Here is a 26968-nt window from a genome sequence, read left to right as displayed (position 1 = left end):
CGTATTTCTTCTCTTTTGCATCTTTTATATTCTATGTAACTCATTCGGGGCCGTATCTTGCTCTACTTCCCTTCCACTTCTCCTTCAACGATTGTCTTCATCACGCCATCATACCTCAAAATGTGGCAAACTAAACAATAGTATTGATTCGAAAATATAGACAGTAATGCGCGATTAAAATAAGTTAGCATTGGGAGCATGGTAGCTCAGTGAGTAGATAGTTCGGGTACTGATCTAACGTTCTAAGATCCGCAAACCATCCAACCCCTAGTGCAAAAAATTCCTCAGAGTAAATATCATTCGCCTCGACAGGGATTCGAACCCGGATCTCCCTATTTCCGGTCAAGTGCTTTAGCCAGTTAAGCTAACTAATTCCTCCCTGTGAGAATTTGTGGACACTACTGGGGAAGGTTGTATGAACGGCTGAGAATATGATGCGACAAGCAGTCTAAATTGTGCGCACAGCCCCACATGCGGAGAGCAAGGCCCGGACCTAGAGCACATAGAGGTGTTCGATATTGACTAGTTTAAGTATACTGGGACTAGCCACGGTTAAAACTACACTGTCAAATTAAGACGACTTTTCAGCTGATACTTTAGGTCATTGAAACAATATACATGCGAAACAATGCCTTATTTTGCAGAAAAGTTTATCGATGATTGTGAATGGAATAGTCTATTCTTCACGGTCTAAAACTTGCTCGTTATAACTTTACGGGAGTCACCCGCAATGCACAAATTGTGCGAAAAATCCGCAGGGAATAAATCATTCGCCTTGACTGGGGTATCCAGGTTCGAATCACGGTCAAGGTGAATGATTTTTTTCACTCTGGATTTTTCGCACAATTTATGCATTTCGGGTGCCTCCCGTAAATTTATCACCGTGGCTAATTCCGGTATACTTAAACTACTATTCTTTCTTTCCATACTCTCCTGCGCCCCTTAACATCACTCTCATCGTCTTTCCAAACCCTCGACTTTAGCATACGCCAAAAATTTGCTCGCGCACCATCTCTCTCGATACGACCAGACCCACGAGGGCGCGAGATAAAATAGAATATCCTTGTGCCCAGGTGCCTGCCCTGATACATGACAGTCACCCGTTTTATTTGTCTCTTTCGTCCCCTTTTACTTGTCTCCTTCTTTCTTCTCTGCCCTCGTACGTCTTTCCACTTTGGTCCCGTAGGAATTTTCTCTTTTCAGCTTCGTGCTGCTCATTTTTCTACGTAAGGTACGGATTGAGCGAGTACTTAGCGGGGAGGATATGTTAAAAACAGTGCTAGGGGGTAGAATGTTGGATAAACGAGGGAGAGGTAGAAAGAGATTAGGATTTTTAAACAGAATGAAAGGGAGTTGGCTGTATAGTGAATTGAAGATGTATGTACAGTGCACAGAGGTATGTACAGTAAGTACAGTTCAGGAACTACATGTCTTCCAAACTTTTGCCCTCGTAATGCTCTCATACAATCGGGAATTTAAAAAGCTATATTCCCCTTATACCGTGGAAATAATCGTATCCGTGACATTATTACAACGCGCAAAAGATCCAACTACGATTTTTTTCCCCATACTGGCCGCTTTCAGACGCCGACGAGCTTTGCGTTAAATTTTTCCGCCACTGTACATGAAGGAAGGGGAGTCTGCCGGAATTCTTGCTAAGTACTCCTTGGAAATCTACCTTAATAGGTAGAATACTAAAAAAATAATGGAAGGCGCCATGGGTACAACGACCTAACGTCCCACCCGACGGACTGACTTGAAGTTCCCTCCTTGAGGCACTCAAGCAGGGCAGCCTCTGAAAAATCTTTGCTAATGCCAAGATTTGAACCCGGACCGAGTGGGTGGGATTCCAGCCACTATACCAACCCGATCCCCGGAGGAAGTCAATTTTTATAGAATGAACCAGATAAGCAGAAAAGTGTGAATACGTCTGATAAAACTGACTTTCCTTCCATAGAAGGTGGTTGAGATCAAGCGAATAAGATAGCGGTACAATTGGTGGTTGTTACGGAGGCTTCCGCGGTGATTAAATTCATAATTGTCAATTAATTATAAAACGGTGGTTATTTTTTCCCTATCTCTCTTAATTTGAAATCATCATCTTATATATTTAGATGAAATTCTTGAAGGTGATGGAGTCTCTAATAGTATAGATTATTAGTATGTATGTAACTGTAGCATTACAACTTGCAACTAAATCTCCTTGAAAAATATATCTCGAAAAAATAATCAGGGTAAAGATTAATTAATGAGGTCATGATATGAGCATTGGAGACCAAGCACTAAAGTTTACAAGAGAAGGTTGGGGTATGAGCTTACATCGGAAACGTCCTTCAGCGCGAATTAGCCTTAGATACGAAGTTTTAGAAAACCGTAACGGCTATGAAACAACGTGATTACTAATGAGAGCATAAAAATCATACGATAAGCGCTGTAAAAATGATTTCAATTTATGACCCAGTTTAGCATATTGATCTTACCAGAGGGCGATGACATTTTGCTCAAAGGGATTGGGCGTGGATACGCCCTCTTTAGCTGAGCGACAGAAGAAAATTGTTTCTTCAGACAAGGAGCAAGAACTTCGGGGATGAGGCACATCACATTAGTACGGCTAGAGATAAATTTAGAGATATGTTGTAAAGACAGCATGAGAGTTAGGTGAAGAATGAGTGATTGAAAAGGAAAAAATGGAATAGTGGCTATCGATTAGTGCATGAATAGAAAGAACATAGCCTGTGATAAAAAGCACGTTATTTTCATCAAAAGATATGCCTTAACCTAACAATCGGAGAATATATCTCAGACAAACTATAATTCAATAAATAAAATATTCACGGGTTTGTTACCGGGCATAAAACCAACGTGTCGATGAGAAACTCCCTCATCAGAGCTATCAGGGCTAAGATGGACTTTCCAGTCAGAGTAAGCGTTGTTATCAAGCGTATATGACAGCGGTACAATCGATGGCTTTTTTCCCCACCCATTTCAATTCGCAGCCTTAATTTTTATATTTAGATGAGGTTCTTAAAGGTAATGGAATCTATGATAGTATAAATTACAAACTGTGATCATAATTAGAGAACTACTATTTCAGAAAAGAGCACAATATTCAATGGTAATAGTATACATTATATGACTAAACGTAACAGTGCTTTGTTGAAAACGAATGTCTACAATAACACGTATGGTAAAAGGCGCTGAGGTATGCTGCACTTCATACCTTTAATTGCATGCCAAAGGTTCTATGCAATCTAAAATCTTTGGCCGAAATTTAAGGAAAAGTGAAAAAATGGTTAATTAGTGAAACTGTATTTAAACTTGTTATTTCTTTAATTAATCTGAAATTTACAAATTATATTCAATTCTCATATGTTGGTTTCAAAGTTCTAAAGTTCAAAGAGTGTGTGGGGTATCTCTGGTAACACATTTATAATTCATAAATTACATGTTGTATTAACGTATTTCCGGTAATTCGACGCATTGACTCCTTTTTTAATCATAAAATATCTTGTTTTATATGATTTATAAATTAATTGTAGGCTACATTCAGGGCTTTTCATTTAATTTTTGTGAAATGGCATGAATTTTCATATTTGGCTATTGTAACTGTACATTGACTAACATACTATGAAAAAACAAGTTCAAAAGGTGCCATCATGTAAAATATTGGCGTTATTGAAGTTATAATATCATAAAATTTATTGCATTCAACTTTTATCCCTGGACTCATATAACGGACAATTTTTTTTATTCCCGCCAATAGCTGTGCGAGGTAACTCAGTTACCCCACCAATGAAATTGTATTTTTCAAAAATAGATTAATGTAAAAAAATCTTTCGTTACTAAATATCTACAGCTTGGTTAAGCTCAAATAAAAAAATAACAAAGGGACAAAATAAAAAATAATACAACACTTGCATAATCTGAGGTAACTGAGTTACCCCGCACAGTCATGGAAGGGTTTAACAGTCTAACCCGGTGTCAAACCCGAGAAGATTTTATCTATAGTATTAGCTTGGGAAGCCTACAATCTTTTACAATTCAATACATAACTGTAACATTCATCTACAAGTATGCATATCTCATGCATACGCGGTATGTACTACTATTCACAACAATTTTGGATATCTCAATCATTATAATGAACCCAACTGGCTGCAAATGCTACGAATAAAAAGTAGGATCCGTCAAATAGAAGCACCTTCCCGATAGAATATTCATCATATTTTGGAATTCTACCAAAGAAAACCCTTTAGCTTTCACGAGTGCCAACATCGATAAGTCTGTAGCATCTACAGAACAGAGGTTCAATCCACACAATAGACACTTACTTTTAGTAAAAAAAGTATCCTTTTCCTCCTCCTATTGTGAAAATTGGCAACGCAAGAAAAGAACTCCTATCTATAATAATCATAATTTCATGCAAAAATTACTGAAAGGAAAAGGGATAAATTTAAATAAAACTGAGATATCTTAAAAATAGCACTAAAGCTGTTTCCAAATCCTAGATTACCCAGCACGTCAACAGTGCATTTTTCTTGAGGCAGCATTAAAGGAGTTTAGGAAATTATAGTATTCGACCAGAATAAATTTTAACTGATATCAAATCAATAAAATACTTCAATGAAAATCATTTATACACCTGCTAACGTCACTTGGTATTAGAAGGAAATAAATGTTGTACCTAAAACTTTCCTTTCTCATAAATATTTTTTTAAGTGGGAGATGAGTGGCATCGAATATCATCCAGAAATAATGCAAATACACTAAAAAGCTAATTATTATTAAATATTCGTAGAAAAACTAATTCACACACACATACAATAACACGACATATTCCTCAAGAAATTCAAAGGACCGCTAAAAGCAGTGAATCGCAAAGTTCTATGAAGCACATGGGGAAACTCTTCCCAGATGCTACAAAATATCTTTAACCACCAGGAATTTAATTCCAAGCGATATTCACAAACCCTGGCGCCGACGAAAACCAAATTTTGCAAGTCAAAGGCCATGGATCAATTACATTCCTCACAAATGACATCAAAGCATTCACATGCAAGAAGGAAAAGGATGTAAATTTGGAAAGTTGTAGACGCTTTAAAAGAAGGGGATGTTTTTAAAGTCAAACTCCGCGTCATACCGGGGGTAAAGTATCATGATTAAATCGAACGAGCTCTAAAGAGACCAAATATTTCTAAAATACGACTTCAATTTTTATTCAATTTCATACGACTAAAATATGTTTATATTTAATATTCCGAGGAAAAAATATATTTACTTCACCAACCCTGGCGTCGAAGAAAACCAAACTTGCGAGTCAAAAGCCATGCATCAATTAAATTCCACACAAATCACATACCAGGGGTAAAGTACCATGATGAAATAGGACGAGCCCTAAAGAGACCTCATATTTCGTAGCAAAAACGAGACCACATTGGAACTGGGTCGAATGAAAAGAGCGTTGCCCCTGGCGAAGCCACGATGGTAAAACCACCGGTTTCGCCGCACGTCGGGACCGGGGAAAGGAGTGGTGGTGACCGGAGAAGGACGACGAACTGGGACGAAGAGGGGACACCCAATCCGTTAAAGAGGGAGATGGGTGATGGATTGGAGGAGAGGCAATTAAGGATTCCCGCATTACATTTTCGGACGCAATCGGAATCAAAAAGCAACAGGAAGAGAGAGGGCTAGACCATCCGCCGATGAGGCCTTTGAAGCTTTTACATCCTTTATAACCTGTCCAATGTAACTCAGTCGGGACCATCCTTTGCTCTTTTTCCCTTTCACTTGTTCTTCTACGATTGTTTTCATCAGACCACCATGCCTTATAATGTGGCCAACCACTGTGGAACGAAAAATACTGGGACACCAAGTGGTCAAGGTTGGCCAACTTGATTTTACACGAAATTTTTTTTAAGTGAATGATATAAAGTAGGTATAAATTCTTTCAGAATTGCTTTTGGTTTGTCGTCTCGATTACGTTTTATACATAATTAATTCATATCAATTTGTGCACCCTTAGTCGCTCGACAAATGTCCAAGGGATGATCAATGTCTGTCCAAACATTAGTTAACATTTCTTCGTTAATGGTAGTCATTGCTTTATTAATTCTGCTCATTAAGTGGTTTAGATTGCGATTTTTTTTGCCTTAGAACAACGAATTTTTATATCCCCAGAAAAAAAATAAAAAATACAACATCTTAAAATTTCTTCTCTAAAATAATTAATACGTATCAATAAGTGAAGGAATACATTTTTTACATTAACCATAATTGAGGTAGGCGTTAAAGGGTTGGAAGTCTTGCTTCCCCTCCCAGTTCTCACAGCTTCCACCAATCCGTATTATTTAATGTGGGGACTGCAGAAGCGGAATCCTTTACACACTGCAGGCATGCGATCCGACTCCCACACCGTACCCTACAACGAATTATTCACTTCTCGCCTCACACAAGCAAGGACGAGAAAAAGGATATTCCCTCCACCTCCCACTCCCCTCCCAACTCGATGCTGTGTGGCTCTCCTACGTATTCTCATCTCGGATTGGGTCTCTCTCTACACCCCCTGAGGGATGCCGAATACTCGACTCCGGTCCCTTCCATGTGAGCTTCCAAAAGAGTCGATTCAAGCCTCCGGGGCTTCTCCCCTCGGAAACTTTCTTGGCAGCGTCCCATCCCTCGTACTTCGTGCTTTGCTTCGCCACCTTGTCTCACTTTCTTTCCGCATCCATCTACACACACAATCTCTCTCTTCCTTTCTCTCCCTCTCCTTCTTCCCCCTCCACTCAATTCTCTCCACGAGTTTCAAGCGTCTAAAACTTTCTCCATCTGCGTCTCGGATTCTGAACTCTCTTATCTTCCTTCATCTCTCCAACAAAATCGTTTCTCATCGATTTCTGCCATCCCTCGTACGGTTTAGCATACATCACCGCTTTTCGTCGAGACTTACGATATGGTATGGAAGGAAGGGAGGAGAGAAACTCGGGGTCGGCATTAGCCTCCTCTTAATGAAAGTATTATATATATTATATATGGAACGTAGACAAAATAAGCATTATTATAATGCATTTCATTAAATGAATACAATATTCCCGTTTGACTAATTTTTTTTGTCATGCACGTCTAACGTCATACTCACACAGTCACTTGAAATTTCCAGAACATATAGAGTAAAATTTTTAATATTTAACGCAGTACTGTCCAAATTGCAGTTTTTTGCGCTTATGATTTGGAGGAGGCGACGGCATATGAGGTCAATTGCACCATGAGGTAAAGAGTATGAAAGGAAGGGTGGGGAGAAACCCGGCGTTGGCATTAGCCGCTCTTAACGAAAAGCGCCAAGGGTACCGCGGCTGTACGTCCCATCCGACGGACGGAATGTTGCGCTTGAAATGTCCCCCACATGATATTCCAGCAGGGATCGGGCAGTCTGAAAATTTACTGCCGCCGCTCGGATTTGAACCCGAGTCCACGGGATGAGAAGCCAGCACTCAAGCCAACTCATCAACCCGATCTCCGTCAAGGCTTACTTTTTGGTGCTAATGTATTCGCAGCCCCATAACGCGATGCAGCATTTCACTCATGGTCGTACTAAATAGGAAGTCAGGGGTCTAAATCCCCCACGGAGTGAGGAATGTAAGGAAACAAAAATCAAGGACCAAAGTCTGAATTTTTTTCATGAATCATGGGCGAGAGCATGACTGCGGTATGCAGTAATTCTCTGTCGTATATATTTTTATTCCCATAAATCTTTGTATAAAATAACATGGAGTGTCATCATTTAAAAGATTGATATTACATCGATTGCATGTCTAGCCTTACGTTAGTGTTGGTTCCCCAAAAGCTATTGATAATGGTTATTGGTTAATTACCATGTGGTTGTAGTCAGAACTCTAAGACCGGGTACGCACGATACATAAAGACCAAACTCTAAGGACTGATATCGCCAAATTGCTCCAATGAATTTGACGAATTACTTGAACTGCCTTGAAGGGCGTGATAACCTTTCATTACCGTGGTTACCCTCTGCATCGGGACTAAAGAAATGCTTATCGTAGCCCTCTTACGAGCGACCGCGAGGTATGGGTCAAATGGCCCGCTACCACCACAAAATTAGCATCTATAAACGCAACTATTTTCATTGTACAACAATGGAGGCAAAAGAAATATATGGTACAGTAATACGCGGGTCAATTTATATCTCCGAACAAATATCAGAGAAAATATTGATTACTATATTACTATCACTGTTAAGGACTAATTCCTCGAATAGATGAGATAAAGAAGACTATTTACAAGGGGATAACCTAAGTACGTCATTCAAATGGATAGAATATTTAAGCAGCAATTGACATGGAATGGATTCTCCTGGACCGGGTATCTTACCTTTGGACTTTGGTCCCATTCTTGAAGTAGGGAAATTTTCCTATGGTAAATAATGTGAGTGTCACCGCCATTTTCCGCCTTAATATGCTAGCAATTGCAATATAATAGTTATAAGTATTTGGTGTGAAAATAAATAAGAGAGTAAAGGCGACTAAAGAATTTTTTTCAAGGAGGAATATTCCTGCAAGAATTTGAGAGGAGAGATATTTATACAGGATCTATATTCATTAATGTTAAAGGTAACTATCATATTAGTTTTGTTCAAATTACGGTTATTTATTTCTAATCTTGTTTCGTTTCCGACAAATCCATCTATATTAAAATAAATAAATCTTAAAGCATGTTCTCTCACTTGATTAATGAGTGCTCTCCATAATTTAGATACGAATTTAAAAGTATAATTGTGGAATAAAGATAGTAATTCAAGAAAATTCTTAGTGAAACTGACGTAGATTTAAAAAAAGAGAATTTAGAGCCCCAAGATCTGCTCGAAAAAGAATTTCGACATTCACACCAGAGAATATGAGCATAAAATCTAGAGTGAAAGAAAATATCCTTCTCTCATTTTTCAAATTACACCAATTTCCATTAGTAATTAGTCCATTCGTGCTAGGGGCTATCAAATGATCGTTAATTCCCAAAAATACCCTCTTTTCCGGCCTTTTTCCTTAGCTAGAGTTTCCTTCCATTTTCATCTCATTCTGACGTACATCATCCCTCTTTTAAAAAACTCGCATTTCTATGGCTTCTCCCATTCTTTTCAAACTCATATTTTTTAACCCACAAACGCTTCTCTCAATGGCTGTCGTTAGCATCAGACCATTCAGTTTAGGAAGTCTTCTATAGTAGCACACACGCTTTACCCGCGAGCAATGTATTCATGCCGAAAATCTGGATATTTATGAAGAAAACCAGATAAACATGACCCGGAATGAAATAACCACTAATTCAAAGGTCTTTAAGCCGCATGCGGCCCACTCGATAATTTCTTGCGACCCCTAGAGGCTAAAGAAAATACTGTATGGCACCACAAAATACAAAATATATATCAACACACTCTTCAAAAATAAGCAATGTCAAAAATAACATTGATTGATTGAACTTTTTAACCAATAAAGATTATTGTACAATGAAATTACATGTTTATTTATTAAGTGATGTGGTGGTAAGTAACGTGGAGCATTTTGGCCCCCCGTATGATGTGACATTGATTTTTGGCCCTGGCATCAAAAAAGGTTGAAGACCCCTGCACTAGTTGAAAGAATCAAAACAATGTAGGCTTCATAAGTCGTGAATTATGCAGAGGGTTGAGATATTCATGATAAGATTTTTGTTACGCAAATAAAGAAAGAATGCCCTTTTGAAGGAAATTAATTTTCAATTCAAAAAAAATTTCAATACCCAACCATAAAAATATCTATACATGCTCATAGCTATGAAATTATTTGGGTTCACATTTTATTCACGGGTATCACTCGTTTTCCTATTTTCTACCGACAGAATAACCAGGAACAGCAGTAAGGATATCAAAAAGAGAACCTTTTTACTTAAATGAAGCGTGTAAAGGAAGGAGCTAATGAAAGGAATTATTTGCTCGAGTTTAATTAAAAAGCAAGTGAATAGACTGATCTGAAGAGATGAGGAAATGCTGGAGGCGTTCGAGATGAGGGCATGGAGAAGAATGGAGATGGTGTGAATGACGGAAAGGAAATGGAACGGTGAGGATGGCTGAAGAGGGGAATTTAGAGGAGACGGTTAAGTTGGAGCGAATACTGAAGTGTATGCTGAAACTGTGTGAGAATTTTGGATAAGCGTAAAAGTAGTAGGAATAGAATTATAATAATAGATGGAATGAAAAGGGAAAACGCCTCATTGTGAATTGAAAATGGTAGTATTTTGTGGGATTGGATACAGACGGGGGAAATTCAGAGAAAACTACATGAAAGCCCACATTAACCGGTAGAATGCTAACAAAAATAAAAATAATAGTATCCCGTACGTACGGGATTCTCCTCATGATACTAGAGATAAATCATATTTGAGTAGCATAATTCTGATTTTCGCGGGAGAGGAAGAGGGAAAGGATTAATATGTAGGAAAAGGCAAGAAAATCCCAAAAAATAGGCTATACATTCTTTGGATGAAAATTTTCGACGGAAATGGTCACTGAAAGTGGCCACTGCATCACCAAACCATAAAATTAAACACGGTAGGTACTGTACCTGAAAAAATATTAGTACCTATTTATTCCTCCATACATTCACACGACGCCATAAGAGCAAACATGCAAATAAATTCATAGGATAAGAGAAAAAGGGATAGGAACATATAACAGAAAAAAAGTACGAAGGCAACAATTATTCGTATTTACCTTTTTTGTAGGTAAAAACCTATTTATAAATACTAGGCATGTTTTGATAACACTTTTTCTCGATTCCGATTTACTCAAATCAATTCCCGATTCTCAATTCCGATTCCACCGATTCCTAACCATACCAACCGGTGAGATATTGATTTGTCTGTAGCATTTCTGTCATTAAAATTTAAGAATTGAATGAAATAAAATAACGAAGATAATTAAGTGGCACAAAAAGTATATTTAAAAAATAGCAAATTAGTATCATTGAGATATATCCACAGCTTTAACAAAATAATAAACACATCACTGCTAATTCCTATTGGGAGCATTTTCAAGAGAATTAGAGTGAGTCGAGCATAAAATGTTACAAACGCAGAATTTCCCGAAAGGAACTTACAGCATAGATAAAAGAAGCTACGAAAATCTTCAGACAAAAACATTCACTGTTTCGGACATAAATAGTTAACTTAATAAGGTCCAGTGCCCTACAATAAGATGTGTGGCGGCCTTTATGCCCCAAGCTTATTGTGAAATTTCAAAATATTTATCTTCCTGGAATCAATGGAATCTACTTCATGAGAGTAATTCTCAATACCAGGAAGATAAATCTTCTATATTATTTCTACTGTATAGATACCTCTTTCTCAACTTATACGCAACCAAACTCTACAAATGAGGTACCAAAATGCACAGAATTTATCAGAGAACATGCGACGGCATATCTTACTTCCTAAATATTGATATTGTTTGCTAAAATTGGTTTTTAAATAATTTAAAAAAAACAAAAAAAACTGTAAATATTCCTGACGTTAATGGTGCACAAACTGATACATTTGTTCATTTGCAACAATATGTCGCATTCTTTAAATAACTTTCATCAAAATGCGGCTGATTCCACATTCAAGTCTCCTGTTGATACGTAAGTATGAGTCATCATGTGCGATTAACAGAGGATAGTGTAATTACTTCAAATGTTGTGTTTAAAGAGGTTCTCTGACCTCAATTTGTGCATGAACATTCCAATTAAAGTTGTACATAAGACCCTGCCTTTTTTTCTACATTTTAAAATTAGAAACGCACCTATCCCTCTGTGGACCTGCATTGAAAAGAGCGGGGGAAGCCCGCTGGAAGCGGGCACATCACGCTCGTATTTATAAATATTCCATGCCCGATAATCGGTGGAATCGAGAATGAACATTTAAAATCGGCTAATCCCTCTTAAATACCCAAAACGCTGGGTATTTTCCCCGTCTGCATCAATGCAGTGCCCTCATTACATATGTCACCTCCCAGAACCGACTTAAAGTCCTCTTTACCGGCCTCCATATTCTCTTTCCTCCCCCTCCTCCTCCCCAACACCCCAACCCCCACCGCCGCCGCATTACGGTTGCAACAATGGAGGCGCTTTTCAGAAGAGAACCCGGATGCCTCCAAAGCTCACAGGCGCGCGCCAACCCAACCTCTCCCCCTTCCTGAATAAATTCTCGAGAATATACTACATCCATCTCTCTCCTCTTCTCGAGTAAGTCGGCCAAATTGTGGTACACGCGTCGCATTAATCCCCGGCTATACGTTCCCCGACACTCAGTTCTCGCAAATATTCGCCCCGCTGACTCGCTGCCGCTTCTGCAGCTTCAAGGGGAAAACCCGATAGCAGAGGTATGACGATGGTGTTAAAATATTTGGGGAAATTTTTGGCACCATTTATTTATTCCACCTTTGCATAAATGCATAAAATTACACACAAAAAGTTATGAAAAAGGAAACACATGTGGAAACTCCGAGGAAAAAATTAATAATTGGGACAGGATCATCAACTTTGCAACAAAAAATACTTTCATGCATTATTTTATTTCCATTACATCTGAAACAGCTCTAAACGGCATCGGAGTTATTAACATTTTAACATACACAAGCAACCATGCCCTGGATAGGGGTAACTTGCCCAGGCGGGAGTCGAACCCGAGACCTCCTTTTTGGCAGGCGAGGACTTTGCCCCGCCGCCACCGAGGTCAGCATCTAAGAATTTAATGGTGACGTCAAAACAATTGAAACCAATGTATATTTATTGTTTGTTAAAAAAGTTTGGGCTATGTCGCCGCGTCAATTTTCAATATTTTCCTGACAAAGCGCCCAACATCAGTCGGGAAACTTCGCGGCTATCCGAACATTGACGCGGCGTATTAGCCCAAAAGTTTTTTAAAGACTAATTTGGAGAGTACCCGCGAAAGTTTTGACGAAGTATAATTATTGCCTTTTTTGGGGAGTAATTCTGCTCGTATTGGTTAAAGATGAACCACCGAAAAGAAAACTATTGCCAGCTGTAATGGATGTGTATACTTTAGATCTATGATACAGCAGCCAAAATCCAGTGCTAAATACGGAAGGAGTAAGAGCGTGTTAATATTTTAAAAACAAAAATTCTATTTATTATAAAAAATCCCAAATTTATAATCCCTTGATCGGAAGGGAACAGATTAGCAGCACAAATGCATAGAAATTTATGCAATTTTGTATGCAATTACCAGAATTTTTCCCAAAATCGCTGAATATGGTGTAATATGCGGGTATAAAAAATTGATAGAGGAGTTATTTTACATTTTAAATGGCTGCAAAACAAAAAAATTAACAGTCATAAATTGCCTCAGAGTTTTTCTTCAAGCCCGTAAATTATAAAACAAATCATAGTTTATTGCCTTAAAGATCCAATATATGCATTTCCAAATCCAATGGCATGTATAATTGTTTGCTATGTTTTCCCATCTGTTGAGTCATTTATATCAGATAAGAGCTCGGCAACAAGCCACATGAAACATCACTTTCTTGTCACAAATAAAGTGCAACTTTGTTGAATTTCAAATGTTTATTTCCATTGCTCAACATGTTAAGACACATCGGTGTTATCATCAGGCACGACATCTATGAGTTGAAGCATGTTGTATTAAGAAAATAAATTTGTGGAAGGAAACAAAAGTTCCTTACCATATGCGAAATGAAATTTACAAATTGTAGAGTGTGATACGATTGTGCTATAAATGTTTTCCTCCACTAATAGAGCTCAAAGAAATAGCTTTTTAGTGAGTCAATACATATACTATTTAGAGTTACAAGTGCAAAATAAGTGGATATTCTGCATTTACAACACTATCAACTGCCATTGAGCATTGTAAAGATTGGTGAGTAAGGCCAGTTTCACAGGAAACTGTGGAAGTAAAATAATTATGGTTGCATCAATTGGAATCTAGAGCACTTGAGAAATGTTCATATCCCAGTATTCCTCTTTTTCTGCTAATATTATAGACCCTTATGCGTTCACAATTAGGCATTTTAATACCTCCGAATAAAATTTCCACTAAGTACTGAAGTTGGATTAAAAAATCAAAGCAAAAATAAGTAGAGTTTTGTCATAATATAAGATTCTTGTTGCTCTTTTCTTGTTATGTTGGTTCCAAGTGATTTAGGAAAAAACTTAGTAAAAAACGATACTTACCACCAGTTACCAAGGAAATTATTGTTTAAATATTTAAATGAATTGAGGCTAAAATGATGAATAGGATGCAACGAATTTTTCACTTTTGATTTCAATATCAATTGGCGCTAAAAGACACTGGTATATGATGAAATTATTCCATCAAATCGATCCGAGAACCTCATCATTAAATTGGTTAACTTTATACCCATAAAGATTACTTTGAGTATTGAGATCTCGGGTTATTTTAATATCAACCCGTAGGGAACCCTAAAAATAGACCTACTAGGAAGCCAGGCACATAATTCACCTATATTTTTTCAAGGAAAGAGCGCATTTGGCATCTTTCATTTTTTTTATTTCGGCTAAGCCGCTGCGACAAAATTTCAACGAGGTAAAACCTCTCGAGTCCGCCTTAAAGAATAATCTTCAGCTCCCTCACTTATACACATAAGCCCGAGTCCCGCCCGCCCGTCCTTGACACACACGTTTTCCGCATCGTTTGCTTCGCATCTGTTGCGGTTTTGGCTTACAGACTGCTCGTCGGCTGGATAGCGAGCCTCCCTCTCCGCTTATGCCGGGTGAGACGGAGGTTGGAAGCCGGGAAGGTGCTGCAACCCAGCGGTGGTTGGTGTTTTTAGCCTTCCACGCTGCCGAGTGGGTCAAACCCTCGAGGCCGACGATAAAAAATTGCATTTTACGGTAGCTCCTGGTCATTTCGGCCGGGCACGCAGCCAGGGACCTTTAAGGGGTCTTCAGCCCCCCCACCCCGAAAGTTTTTTCCCTCGCGGAGACTACCCGCGATACTTCCGTTGAGGGGAGTTGTTTTGATTTGAGTAGCATCTTCTTGTACTCCATTATTCGATATTGTTACATTCCAAAATGACCGCCAATAACGAAAGATATTTTAACATTTATCATAATTTAGACAATTTATGTAGCTAATTTACCAAAATATTTAGCTTCCGATAGGAAATAAAAATAAATAACTGAAAGGAGTAATTTGCATAGAACAAAGTGAATAAAGGTTTTCGCAAAGAGTGGTCATTTTGTTTCTTTAGTCTGAACACGGCACAAAAGAAAATAAATGAAGTTATATGTTATACATTGAACGCTATAAATTTGTATGATTGTGAAGCACAATTATCTAAAATCTTTAATCAAGTTTATGAAAATAATCAAGTGTTAAATATCGCCGGAGTGTACCAAAAGGTTAAAAATTAATAAAATGAAAACTATCGATCTTGCTGGAAATTAAACCAAGATATACATTAAAGTAACTTAATCAGCTTGTTTGGAAGTTCAGTAATATAATATGGATGAAGAATGTTGCCTGTTTGTAAAGAAAGCATCTTTTTTTGAGAGCGTCATTCACTTCCGTTCAGAAAAAATCATATATTATAGTTGACCATCATTCCAGTCAACAGATCAGTGTTTTTTTAAGGTAAAGACGCAATTTTAATACGAAGGTAATATAAAAGGGGTCTCATAATTACGCGAAAAATCCGTTCTCAAGATATCAAGCGACTTACGATAAAGACTGAATTTCTCATCTTTAAATGTTTTTTCTCCTAATTTTAGTATAGAATATACGAAGTAAATTACTTACCACCGGAAAAATAGAGGAAGGAAACTATCTTACTTTAATCAAAGCAAAATACATGAAATTTCAGCATATTGGTCTTAAATTTAACATCAAGTTGCTAGAGAAAGCATATTATTTTCTTATCAATTGAGGCTTGGAACGTCAATTACTTTCGTTTAGATATATACATACATTATAATTGACCTTCAATTTAACAATTTTGAGGAAAAGATACAATTATAAAACCAAAGGAAGACATAAGGGATCTCATAACTACGCTACGAATCCATTCTCAAGATTTCAGGCGACTAACGGTTAAGACTTGGCTTCTCCTCTGTCGATATTCGGAATTATTTTATAATTTTTGTACGGAATGTGAGGAGCAAATATAAGTCTATAAGCAGAAAGGTAGGGAAGTTCCTCATTTTTTTTTTAAGCTTAATTGCATGTGCTCTCAGCATATTGATCTTAACTTCAAACCCATCCAACTTTTACCACTTTCTTTTCGCCAGCAAATACGAAGCGATAAATGAAGCTCAACTTTAATTGCGGCCGCCTCCCGGTCAATCGCGTTCAGATGGCTCCGCGTCCTAAGGGACCTTTTTCTCTTCCTTCCTTGAGCCGGAGCGATCAGCGATCGGGAGGCGTTTGTCCATTGTTTGCGCACCGGGGGTGAGTTTGTGGGGGGGGGGGGGGGGGGGGGAGACGGACACTAAAGGGAATTCCGTTCGTGGAAAACGGAGAGAGAGACCATCTGTCTTTCGGGGCGCGTCGCTCGGAGATCGTCTGCGAAGAGGGAGGTCGAGTCAATTCCTCCCCAATGGATTCCCCCAACATATCCACCGACTACTTCTTAACTTCCCCGCTCCCTCCTTCCTCTGCGGTTGACCGGTCTTATCTCCTCAATTGTGGGGAACGTTGCGTTTGTATGTGCATGCCGAAAACTGCACTTGAACAACGTATTTATACATCAATGCTCCATAACTTCAATTCCTTTAATAAGAATCGTGGGCATTTATCGTCCAGTCAGATCGAATATTGTTTCTTTTATTCATTTTTAACCTTATGGTAGACTCCAGCGAAACTTATCACTTGATTAATTTCCTTAAATTACTTTCACAATAGGGTGGTTTCCTATTATTTTTTATTGCCTAAATCGAAAGATCATTACTCCTGGAGTACGAATTTCACTGTTTTAAATTTTTAAATGACGATATCTATTTTTCACGATTAAACGAAAAGTGAAAATTTTCAAGCGCGCGAAAACGCGACGGCTAAGTAGGAATGATGGAAAATAGCCGTGTGATGTATTTCTGGTTCCCCCTGCCGCCTTGTGAGTTGACCTTGGGGCGGGGCTTGAGCGCTGATACGACGCAGGCTGCTAGCAGGTAGCTGAGTACCCTCCTAGCTGGTAGCGCTTGGCTTAAATAAGATTTCCCCTATCCAACGAAGGAAACTTTCCGAACTTAGGTATTTTTAATGTGTGATTATTAAGAGATCTTTCCCTGAGCTCTGTGCCTCATGCATGCATTAGTAACCTCAGACGATATAAAACTCCTATCTACTCGTATAGAAACTAGGTTCCTGTGACGTCACGTGCAGTGGAATCGCATTGGCGCCAATCTGGCCATTTCCAAATGAGGTTAAAATTGACCGTTGCCATTCGTCTAAACTGGGATGTCTAAAACCAAATAATTTGTATATTATGAATACACTAATGGTGGGTAAGGGATCGCAATCAATGACTTTCGTTTTCTTTGATGAAGGAAACTACCCTATTGTGGGGAACGTTAAGTGTGTAAGTATGCCGAAAACTGCACTTGAAAAACGTGTAACGTTTTTTTTATTTTCTCTTCAATGGTTCACAAATATTCTTGTTACACTGTATAAACAAACTCGGGATCAAAGAGACACCCGCACGCCACAACTATTACCATCCAACTCCCCATACCATCATCCCGCCATCCCGCGCCGTCAACAACAATTCCCCGCTCCACCTCTGCTGCTCATTATTTCTCGCTTCATTGTCCTCCTCCCATCAATCGTCACACTCCAATCCAAAACAGCTCAAAATTGGGTGTTACAAACGCATTTATACATTAATGCCCCATAACTTCAGTTTCTTTAATAAAAAATCGTGGGCATTTATCGACAAGCCAGATCGAATATTGTTTCTTTTATTCATTGCAGCGAACGCCTTCCGCCTTTTAGGCTGCTTGCGGGGTATTATGTAGATGCAGATGAATTCTGCCCCGGATCGTAAATACTTGCCCCAGATTAGAGGTGCGGCAGGAGTGGTAGCATGAAAAATCTACATTCTCGGGCTCAATTTATGAATGTATGCCTGGCATGCAAATGGGCCAATAATTTTTCCATTTTTGTGTAATAAGTATACCTACACTCCTGTTTGTTCTACTATATATCGTAATATTTTTTCATCGTCATCATCATTAGTCAACAATCCTAAGATTGGTTTGACGCAGCTCTCCATTTCTCTCTCCTATCCGCTAATCTCTTCATAGCTACATATTTATTCTCTTTTACATCCTTTATAACCTGTCCTATATAACTCATTCGGGGCCGTCCCTTGCCCTTTTTCCCTTCCACTTGTCCTTCAACGATTGTCTTCATCAGACCATCGTGCCTTAAAATGTGGCCAACTAAGTTGTCCCTTCTTCTGCTTAATGTTTTTAGGAGGCTTCTCTTTTCTCCCACTCTCCTTAGCACTTCCTGGTTACTCACACGGTCAATCCATTTTATCTTCATCATACCCTTTTTATATGTTACCCGGAATCTAGACGTAAAAATTGTTAAATAACAATCTCGACATGCGGATCACCATCCCAGCGCAAAAAATACTTGTAACTGAGGCAGACGAGATGTAGTGGAAGAATATCTTGACTTAATAATAAAAATATGGCACTTTTTTGCAAATTTATTCAGTAAAGCCCGCCGATTTTCGATCGTTAGGTTATCTTCAGTACACTGCGCATTAGAAAATTCTTTTGTATGATCAATGTACTACATAATTTACTTGAAAATGACCAACCGGTCGAAACACGTCGTGCGTTACTGAATAAAGTTGTTGAAAAGACCCACATCTCCATTAACCTCACCAGCCCTGGCGCATTGCATGCAATACGTTAATTGTACCTTTTAATTGTTTTCACCGCTTGGCTAAGTGATAAACGCCGACATTGCAAATAGTTCAGTGTGTCCTGACAGATGACAGCATTATACAGAAGCAAGATTTGCTGAAATTGCTAATGTCGTTCCTTAGTATCCAACTAATCAGAAATATGTCCTGAGCCTGAAGAGGTTAAATATTTAAAAAATATGGTCAAAGGCATAACTATGGGGGGTGAGGGAATAGATCCCCCCCAAAGCCTCAGAGAATAAAAAAAAATATTGAAACTATTGTCAAATTTTAAGATATAATAACTGTATCTACTTACAGTTAAATTTTAAGTCCCAAATTCATGTAAAATGTATTTCCAGGTATTTCATTTTTTTTTTTTTCCCTGATCCCCCGTTGCGTAGGAGAGGGATCTTCCCCCCATGCCCTCCCCATCCCCACCAAAGAATACCCTAGTCCCGCCATTGAATATGGTATTTATCCATCCATCTTTCTTTCACTCTTTCAACCGAAAATATTGCCACAACACGCTCGACGACTTGTAACCTACTGGCCGCAGCTGAAGCGATAACATTCTCAACCCCCGCGAGCCGTTTAACTTCTCGCCTCCTGGCGAGAATTCGAGGACAAATGGGAAGAGTTTGCTCCCTCTCTCTTTATTTCTTTCACTTCCTCGCATGGCCGAGGGATGTCGTCCCGCGGTGGAAATGGAGCGAAAGGATAAAAACGGGGACGCAGCCGCGCATTCATTTATCCGAGCCAATAGATTCTCCGTTTCCTCGAAATTCCTCGGGACTCGTACTCCGTCCGTTCCAGAAAAGAAGGGACGAAAGACTTGGTATTCCTCGTGACCTTGATCAGGATTCTTTTATATTTTTGAAAGACATTACTAGATTTCATCCCCTTCGGCATTATATTTCGCCATTTAACTAGTGACCGATGCTATTTATTTCTTTTTCGATTCGATGCTTCATAATTATCATTTTGTGAACAATATTCATAAATTCCTGACTGTCTTTGTAGTTTTTCCTGATTTCATGTATGCTACAAAAGAAAGTTAAGTTTAAAAAAATCGTTTTTTCCCCGAACCATGAAAGTCTTTAATAAATGCTAATTTTGCCTGTTGCTTTTTATATGCAAGCGGCTGGTGTCCTGACACCTTGTCACACGTATTTTTAGGCGGCTTGCGAGGCAGTATGCAGATGTATATTAGGGAGGTGTCGTACCATAGTCGCTCGGCTAGAGATCGAATAGTCCCAGATCATTTCCCGGCTGAATCAAACAAAACCCTTAGAAGAATATATAATCCTATACCCTGAATGTTCCATTATTTGTGGCTTGTGAACAATATTCATGAATCCCAGACTACGCCCGCACTTATTTTTTTCTGATTAAATTCATGTTACGATAATAAGCAAAGGCATATTCATTCATTCAAGTATCCATTAATCCTTAGCTTTATTCTTAAAAGGCGTCATGTGTCGGGAATACGTGGCTCTTCTTTTTTATATTAGGGAGGAGTCGTGCCCAAGAGAATACAGCGCTAGGCTAGAGACTGAAGAGTTCCAGATTCATATCCCGGGTGAAGGACCCCTAAACCAAAACCCTAAGAAGAAGATGTATATCAGATATAGGATGTGGTCCCATTGCCGTGAATTTTTCATTATTATCAGTTTGTGAACAATATTCATATAAATAACCCTTAGAAGATGTATATCAGATATAGGATAGTATAAAAACCGTTGGAAGAAGATGCGACTTAAATAAAGGTTATGGACCCCCTACATTGAATTCATCATTATTTTCAGCTTCTGAACAATCTTTATTAACCCCAGACTGCCAAAGTGTTTTTTTTCTGATTTCATTCATCTTACACTAATTGGCAAAGTCATACTCATTCATTTAATCTTCCATTCATCTTCAGCTTCATTCTTCAATGTTGGAGGGCGTTATTTGTAAGAAATTTACTATCTTTTTATATTAGGTAGGTGTCGTACCCTGGTGGGTAGAGCGCTCGCCTGGAGACCGAAGAGTCCCAGATTAATACCCCGGGTGAAGGACCCCTAAACCAAAACCCTAAGAAGAAGATGTATATCAGATATAGGATATGGTCCCATTGCCGTGAATTTTTCATTATTATCAGTCTGTGAACAATATTCATATAAATAATGAAATACACTTTGCTACTTCCACAAAAAATCTAATCCACAAAAAAAAAAGAATTTTGTGGAAATAACAAAGTGTATTTCATTATTAATATGGAGCCCTTCCACCACGTAAAAGCTTCAAGTTTCATTTATATCAGACTACCTTCGTACTCTTTTTCTAATTACATTCTCAACAGTTTATCTCCAGAATGATCATTATGTTCAATAAGATTGGTATTTTCTACACACAGTACCTAAGATTTACGACAATTTTTTCTGAATTAACATCGAAATGATGCGCATTTATGGAAAAAATGTCACATAACCAGCAGAAATGTAATATTGAACTGACATCAATCACTAAGAGTAATGAACATCATCGAGAAGTATAACAATAAAAAATTTCACGTTTTGAATTTGAGTTGTGATGTTGTCGTGGTAAAAATCCTGGGTGACGAAAGAAACATTAAAATGGGCAAAGAAAAAAGGTTAGAATATTCTCCGCGACAAGGCTCTTTGTCCTATAACATAGGATGTCTCTTTCAAAGTTACGGCCAATACAATTTAAACTCCATAGTTTCACGTTGGTGGTGCTCAAAAACACCATTTATTCCTTGGCATTGTCATCGCCTTGCCGACTGCTCTATCCAAGTGGCTCTTATGGACACGAACAGAGGCCATTTTGTGAAGGTCGTTCGTCTAAATGGAAGTATGAAAAAAATGAAAAAAAAGCTCGTGACGTCCGTGTGCAGGTTGTAGGGACCATGCTCAAAGTCACATCCATTAAAGGACTCTACCGAGTAGCTATTTTTCCCTCTCAAGAATGATTCAATCGCAAATCATACGCGGAGGAGCAGGAGAGTTTCGGAGCTACTTGGCACAAGGGACGCGTCGATTCACGACACAAAACACAGGTCAAGGAAATTAATCGGATTTTCACTCCCGTTTCCTCAAGGAATTTCTTCTTAGCATCACCAGACACTGTGCAAAATGTAATGATTAAAACGTAGGGGACGTGATCATATATGAGGGGGTGAGAAGCCAAGAGGTACAAGTGTTTTTATAAACAGAGTTAGGTAAAGTTGATTGAGAGAATAAATATACAATAACTTGGTTGCCAAGGGATACGAGAGAGTATCTGCTCTGTACTGACATCGAGTCTAAAATCAAATGCACTAATAAATATGTGCTCTCTCATAATCATCCAGTAAAAGTGGCAGTGAAGTCTTGCCCACTAAAATGATGAACTATAAAATCAACTGATTTGGGCGTTACTTGGTGAAACGATGAAATATTCATGGTGAAACAAAACACAGTACTATTCCACAAACTTTTATTTTAACAGTCTACTAGTTTCGACGTTTACACCGTCATTATCAAGGTGTAAACGTCGAAGCTAGTAGACTGTTAAAATAAAAGTTTGTGGAATAGTACTGTGTTTTGTTTCACCATGAATGATGAACTATATTTAGAATATAAAGAACATTGAACGAACGAATACGTAAAATATTATTCATTCATATTTTCCTCCTCATTGCTACCGCTTGAGCGCTTGAGATCAGAATTAGTTCCTTAGTCATTTAATTATGATACCCGTCATTCATTATGTAGGAATGGGAAAAAAATAATGCCATTAGGTTTAAAAAAACTGAGACTTCTTACAGGATTGAAAACACAATGACTACTGGCAAATATTTGAGTAAAACTTGATCATATTGCCGAAAACGATATCTAAAATACTTATTTGATTTTTTTAGGGACGGTCACAATATTAAAAGTGTGCTATAACCCTAGATCGAGCAAGGGAGATATACTCCTTAAACTGCCCAGCTGAAATAATTACTACTGCAATTATTTCAGCTACGGAGCCCAGATATTCAGTATTTAATCGGAGTTGTAATACCCAATTCACCGATCAAACTTGCGACAAAAATTTGAACCCGATTCAAGTTCCCGCTTACGAGTAGATTCATATCTCGTCCGGTATTTAACCACGTCTCGTAATCTGCGAAATGGAATGTGACTATCGAAACCTTATAAAAAGCATCGAACACTCAAAAGACTAAGGGAGGCTAAATGTCTTTCGTAGGGAACTCCCTCGTGAGGTGGTTGGGGCTTGAAACTGAGATTAACTCATTTCCACGACGCCCATCAACCAACCTAGATATGATCTTTGCAATGTGGAATAGGAAATCCGGGCGAAGATAAATCATTCCCACTTGTCAGGGGAGGATTAGCGTGCTTGCCCGTTCAAACTACTTCTTCCATTCCCTTCTCCTCGATTCCTTAAGACGGTTCGCTACCTCGGGGAAAATCCTCGCTGTATACATCACGATTTCCAATTTAATCACTTAACCTAATAGTACACTTAAATTTTTCTGCGTAGTCAAAAGTAGGGTGAATTTTTGCACACATTACGAGACATTGTTCTCTTTATAATATCTACATGAAATTGATTTACAGTATCAATATATAAAGTAAATTTGTAAAACAGTTCTGTAAAATAAGTCTGCTGTATCCTATCCGCTGTAAAAATCTGCACTATGAATACCACAATAATATTTAATTATGTTTTTTGGAAATATCTGCACGGCATTTGGTAGCCCCCACTCAGTTTTCTATCCTAGGGGTAACCTAGAGCTTGCTAACTAGGTGTAACCTAGAACCTGTTTATGTGTTGTTATAATAATTGTACATGCTTGGGAGCATTAAATTATTTCTGTTATAAACATTTATTATCGTGGACTCATTTGTCCTTTAGACATTGAAAAATGACCAACCAAAATGATAAATTTTACATCACGAATAAAATATAATCAAAATATGCAACTCATAGATATTTTTATAATATTTGCTTAATATTACATTCAGTGAATGAGAATGAAACAATACAAAAGATACAACAATCAATTTCTCTTTCCATTTCAATATGTGGGGATTTATTAAATTGAATTATTTTTTTAAACTTACGATTGATATACATGTTTTAACATCATCAGGCAGTGAATTCAATCATCGGGAAATAGAGTGAATCTTGCGGAAAAATAGACTTAAAACTACCGTTTCCCTACAGTTTTCCAACAAACTGTCGTGCATTTTCCATCCCAAAAATGAAGATATCACGCATGAGCTGCAAATATTTTTCGTTTACCGTTGATCGTAAACAGTACTCCCGGTTTGATTAATGAAAGTCTACCGCGGCGCATGCTGGAATTGCACATTTTGAACTAAATAACCTTAAATTTGATGAAAAATAAAGATTGCAATGATAAAATCAGTAAATTCCAGATTGCCCCCAATTCAGCCCACAGAAAAGGAAAAAGTGATCTCGCGCTTTTTTTAACAAAGAAACTCGAATATGAACGTAAAAACTTGAGATCCCACAAAACATCGAGTTCACGAGCGTCCAGAGAAATAGAAAGAGGGAAAAATCGTCACTGTAGACCTTACGATCCCCGATTCAGTGTCTTAACCTTGGCCATGATACACTTAAATTTTTCGGTGTAGTCTAAATTATGGATAACGTTTTGCACACATTATGAGAAATTGTTTATTTTAGAGTTAACCATGAGGAAAAATACCAGGAAAAGAATATTTTCGGTACTGACCGTAATTTCTAAATATGGATATTGAATTGAATATGACATCTTGAATTTCATAAATTTCCGATATTCACTGAATTACATTCACCCGATTTGAATAATCATATCCGGTGATGAGGTTTCAAGTAGGAGGACAACATTAAACATTTTTTAACTTATAAAAACATATTAGGACTACAAAGTAACGTTTCTTTCTAGTTTCCTAACAAATATTAGTCCATTTTCCACTCCAAAAAATGAGTCGCCAACATTTGTCGTTCAGCTTTGAATATAAACAGTATTTACTTCTAAATTAATAAAAGGGTACGGCGGCGTAGGCGAGGATTATATTTTTAGACCAACATAAACTCTAATTTGATGAAAACTGGTTACTTCAAGGATAAAATTTATAAATTACAGAGTAGGTAACTCCAATTTAGCCCACGAAAAAAGGTACAAAGTAATCTCACGTGGCTTTTTTTTTGTTAACAAAGAAACAAGAATATGAACGTAAAAACTTGAGAACCCACAAAACCTCGTGTTCACGATCGTCCAGGGAAACGCAATGACGACCTTTACGACGCAATCCTGTCCATCCCTCAATACCGAACGGGGACTTCCCTCCCGTGGGGACGTTTCGCCGTAAATTTCGGCCGGAAGAGCGACCAAAGACATTAGCCCTTATTTACCGTCGTCGCGGGCGGCGTTCGTCTTTTTTTTCTCCTTCCGCCCACGACTGAGATTTTTGCGGAAGGTAATCGGGAGGGATTTAAGACAGGATTTAAGATGGCAGGGGTTGAGGATAGGAAGACAGATAAGATCGAGAGAGGGAAGGACGTAAGGAAAGTGGAAGAGGAGAAGCATAAGTCCCGCGCATTCTTTTGGGGTTAGGTAAGAGTAAGAAAGGTTAATGATATTCATCGGTATGGATTAAGAAAAAACGTAGATGCTAATGTAAAACTAGGTAGCAGAAAATAGTGGAGTAGCCAGAAAACCACTCGAGTGGGCATTAATTTCATTGTGACCTTTGCAAACCAAAAATAGGACCCATTGAGGCTATTTGAAGTGAATGGTATTGCACTAAATAGGTGTTCTCACAATTATAGCATTAGTGCTTCAATTGTTTTGATTTTAATCTCCAATTGGACCAAAAGTTGTGAAGGCTTGATGGTATACTTATTTTAGCTCATCAAAACCCTAAACTCATTTGCTACAGGAATATAGTAGTTATGCTTAAAAATAAGATGAATACAAGTAAAAGAAAGATTTTTCTGAAAGACATGATAAGAAACCTCAAATACATCCCTCTACACTGATGACGGAAGATTCGTCCGAGCGAAACACACTTTTATTTTCACTAAATATAAGACGAAATAAAGCCGGGAGTGAGAAAAGCACGTATTCCGACAGCTAGGACGAGTCCCATCGGCTCGAATGGGTCTCGTTTTTTGCCGTGAGTATATTCCCTCCCATCAGTGTACAGCCAGCGCCGACGACCTGACCCCTTGTTCCTCTCGGGCGTGCGGTAGAGGGGGTAACGGAAGCTTAAATAGAAGTGGCATCAGCCCTCTTTGGGGGGGATAACACCCTATCCCATCATGTGTGTGGACTTACGAAGTTCGTTCGTCAACAGGGCACGGAGATTCCCAATTAACTCGAGTCCCTAACATCCGTGCCAGGGAAAAAAATCGTGGGAATGGGGAAGAAAAATACACAAAGAGGGGGGTCATCGGGGGGACTGATGGACATTGGGGGGGTGTGTGTGAAGAGGAAGGATGAGTTGTCGAGCCATTACATGCTTCCCTCTTCCTCTCTGCCTACAAATTATCGGGGGGTCACAGTTTCTGCCATTGCTGCTAATCCGTTGTGGCGAACGTGAGCGCTGAGTGTTGGGCCGGAGTTTTCATAGGAGATTAGTGGATTTAACATGTGACAGCTAAATCTCTCTCACGATGGTAGCAGAAAAAAGGAAATTTCGGAAAATGAAAATATATACTTACTTGCTTTACTTCAGTTTACCTTTATATTCTGTTTCGTTCAGTACCCGATGGTTTATGACGTTATAGATGGAGCATTTTGGAAAAGGAAAATATGTACTTGCTTGCTTTAGTTGAATCTACCTTCTTATTATGTTATGTTTATGATTTACCTGATGGTTTATTACTCTGTGCAGTAGGCATTTAGGAAAATGTTAAAAATATGTAATAACTTTCTTTACTTGAGGCTGTCTTCATATTCTGTTTCGTTCAGTACCTGATGGTTTATTACGCGGTACAGTGAGCATTTTGAAAAATGAAAATATATATAAT

Source organism: Ischnura elegans, chromosome 8 (genome assembly GCF_921293095.1).
Source record: "Ischnura elegans chromosome 8, ioIscEleg1.1, whole genome shotgun sequence".
Lineage (NCBI taxonomy): Eukaryota > Metazoa > Arthropoda > Insecta > Odonata > Coenagrionidae > Ischnura > Ischnura elegans.
Note: the sequence above shows the minus strand (reverse complement) of the source record.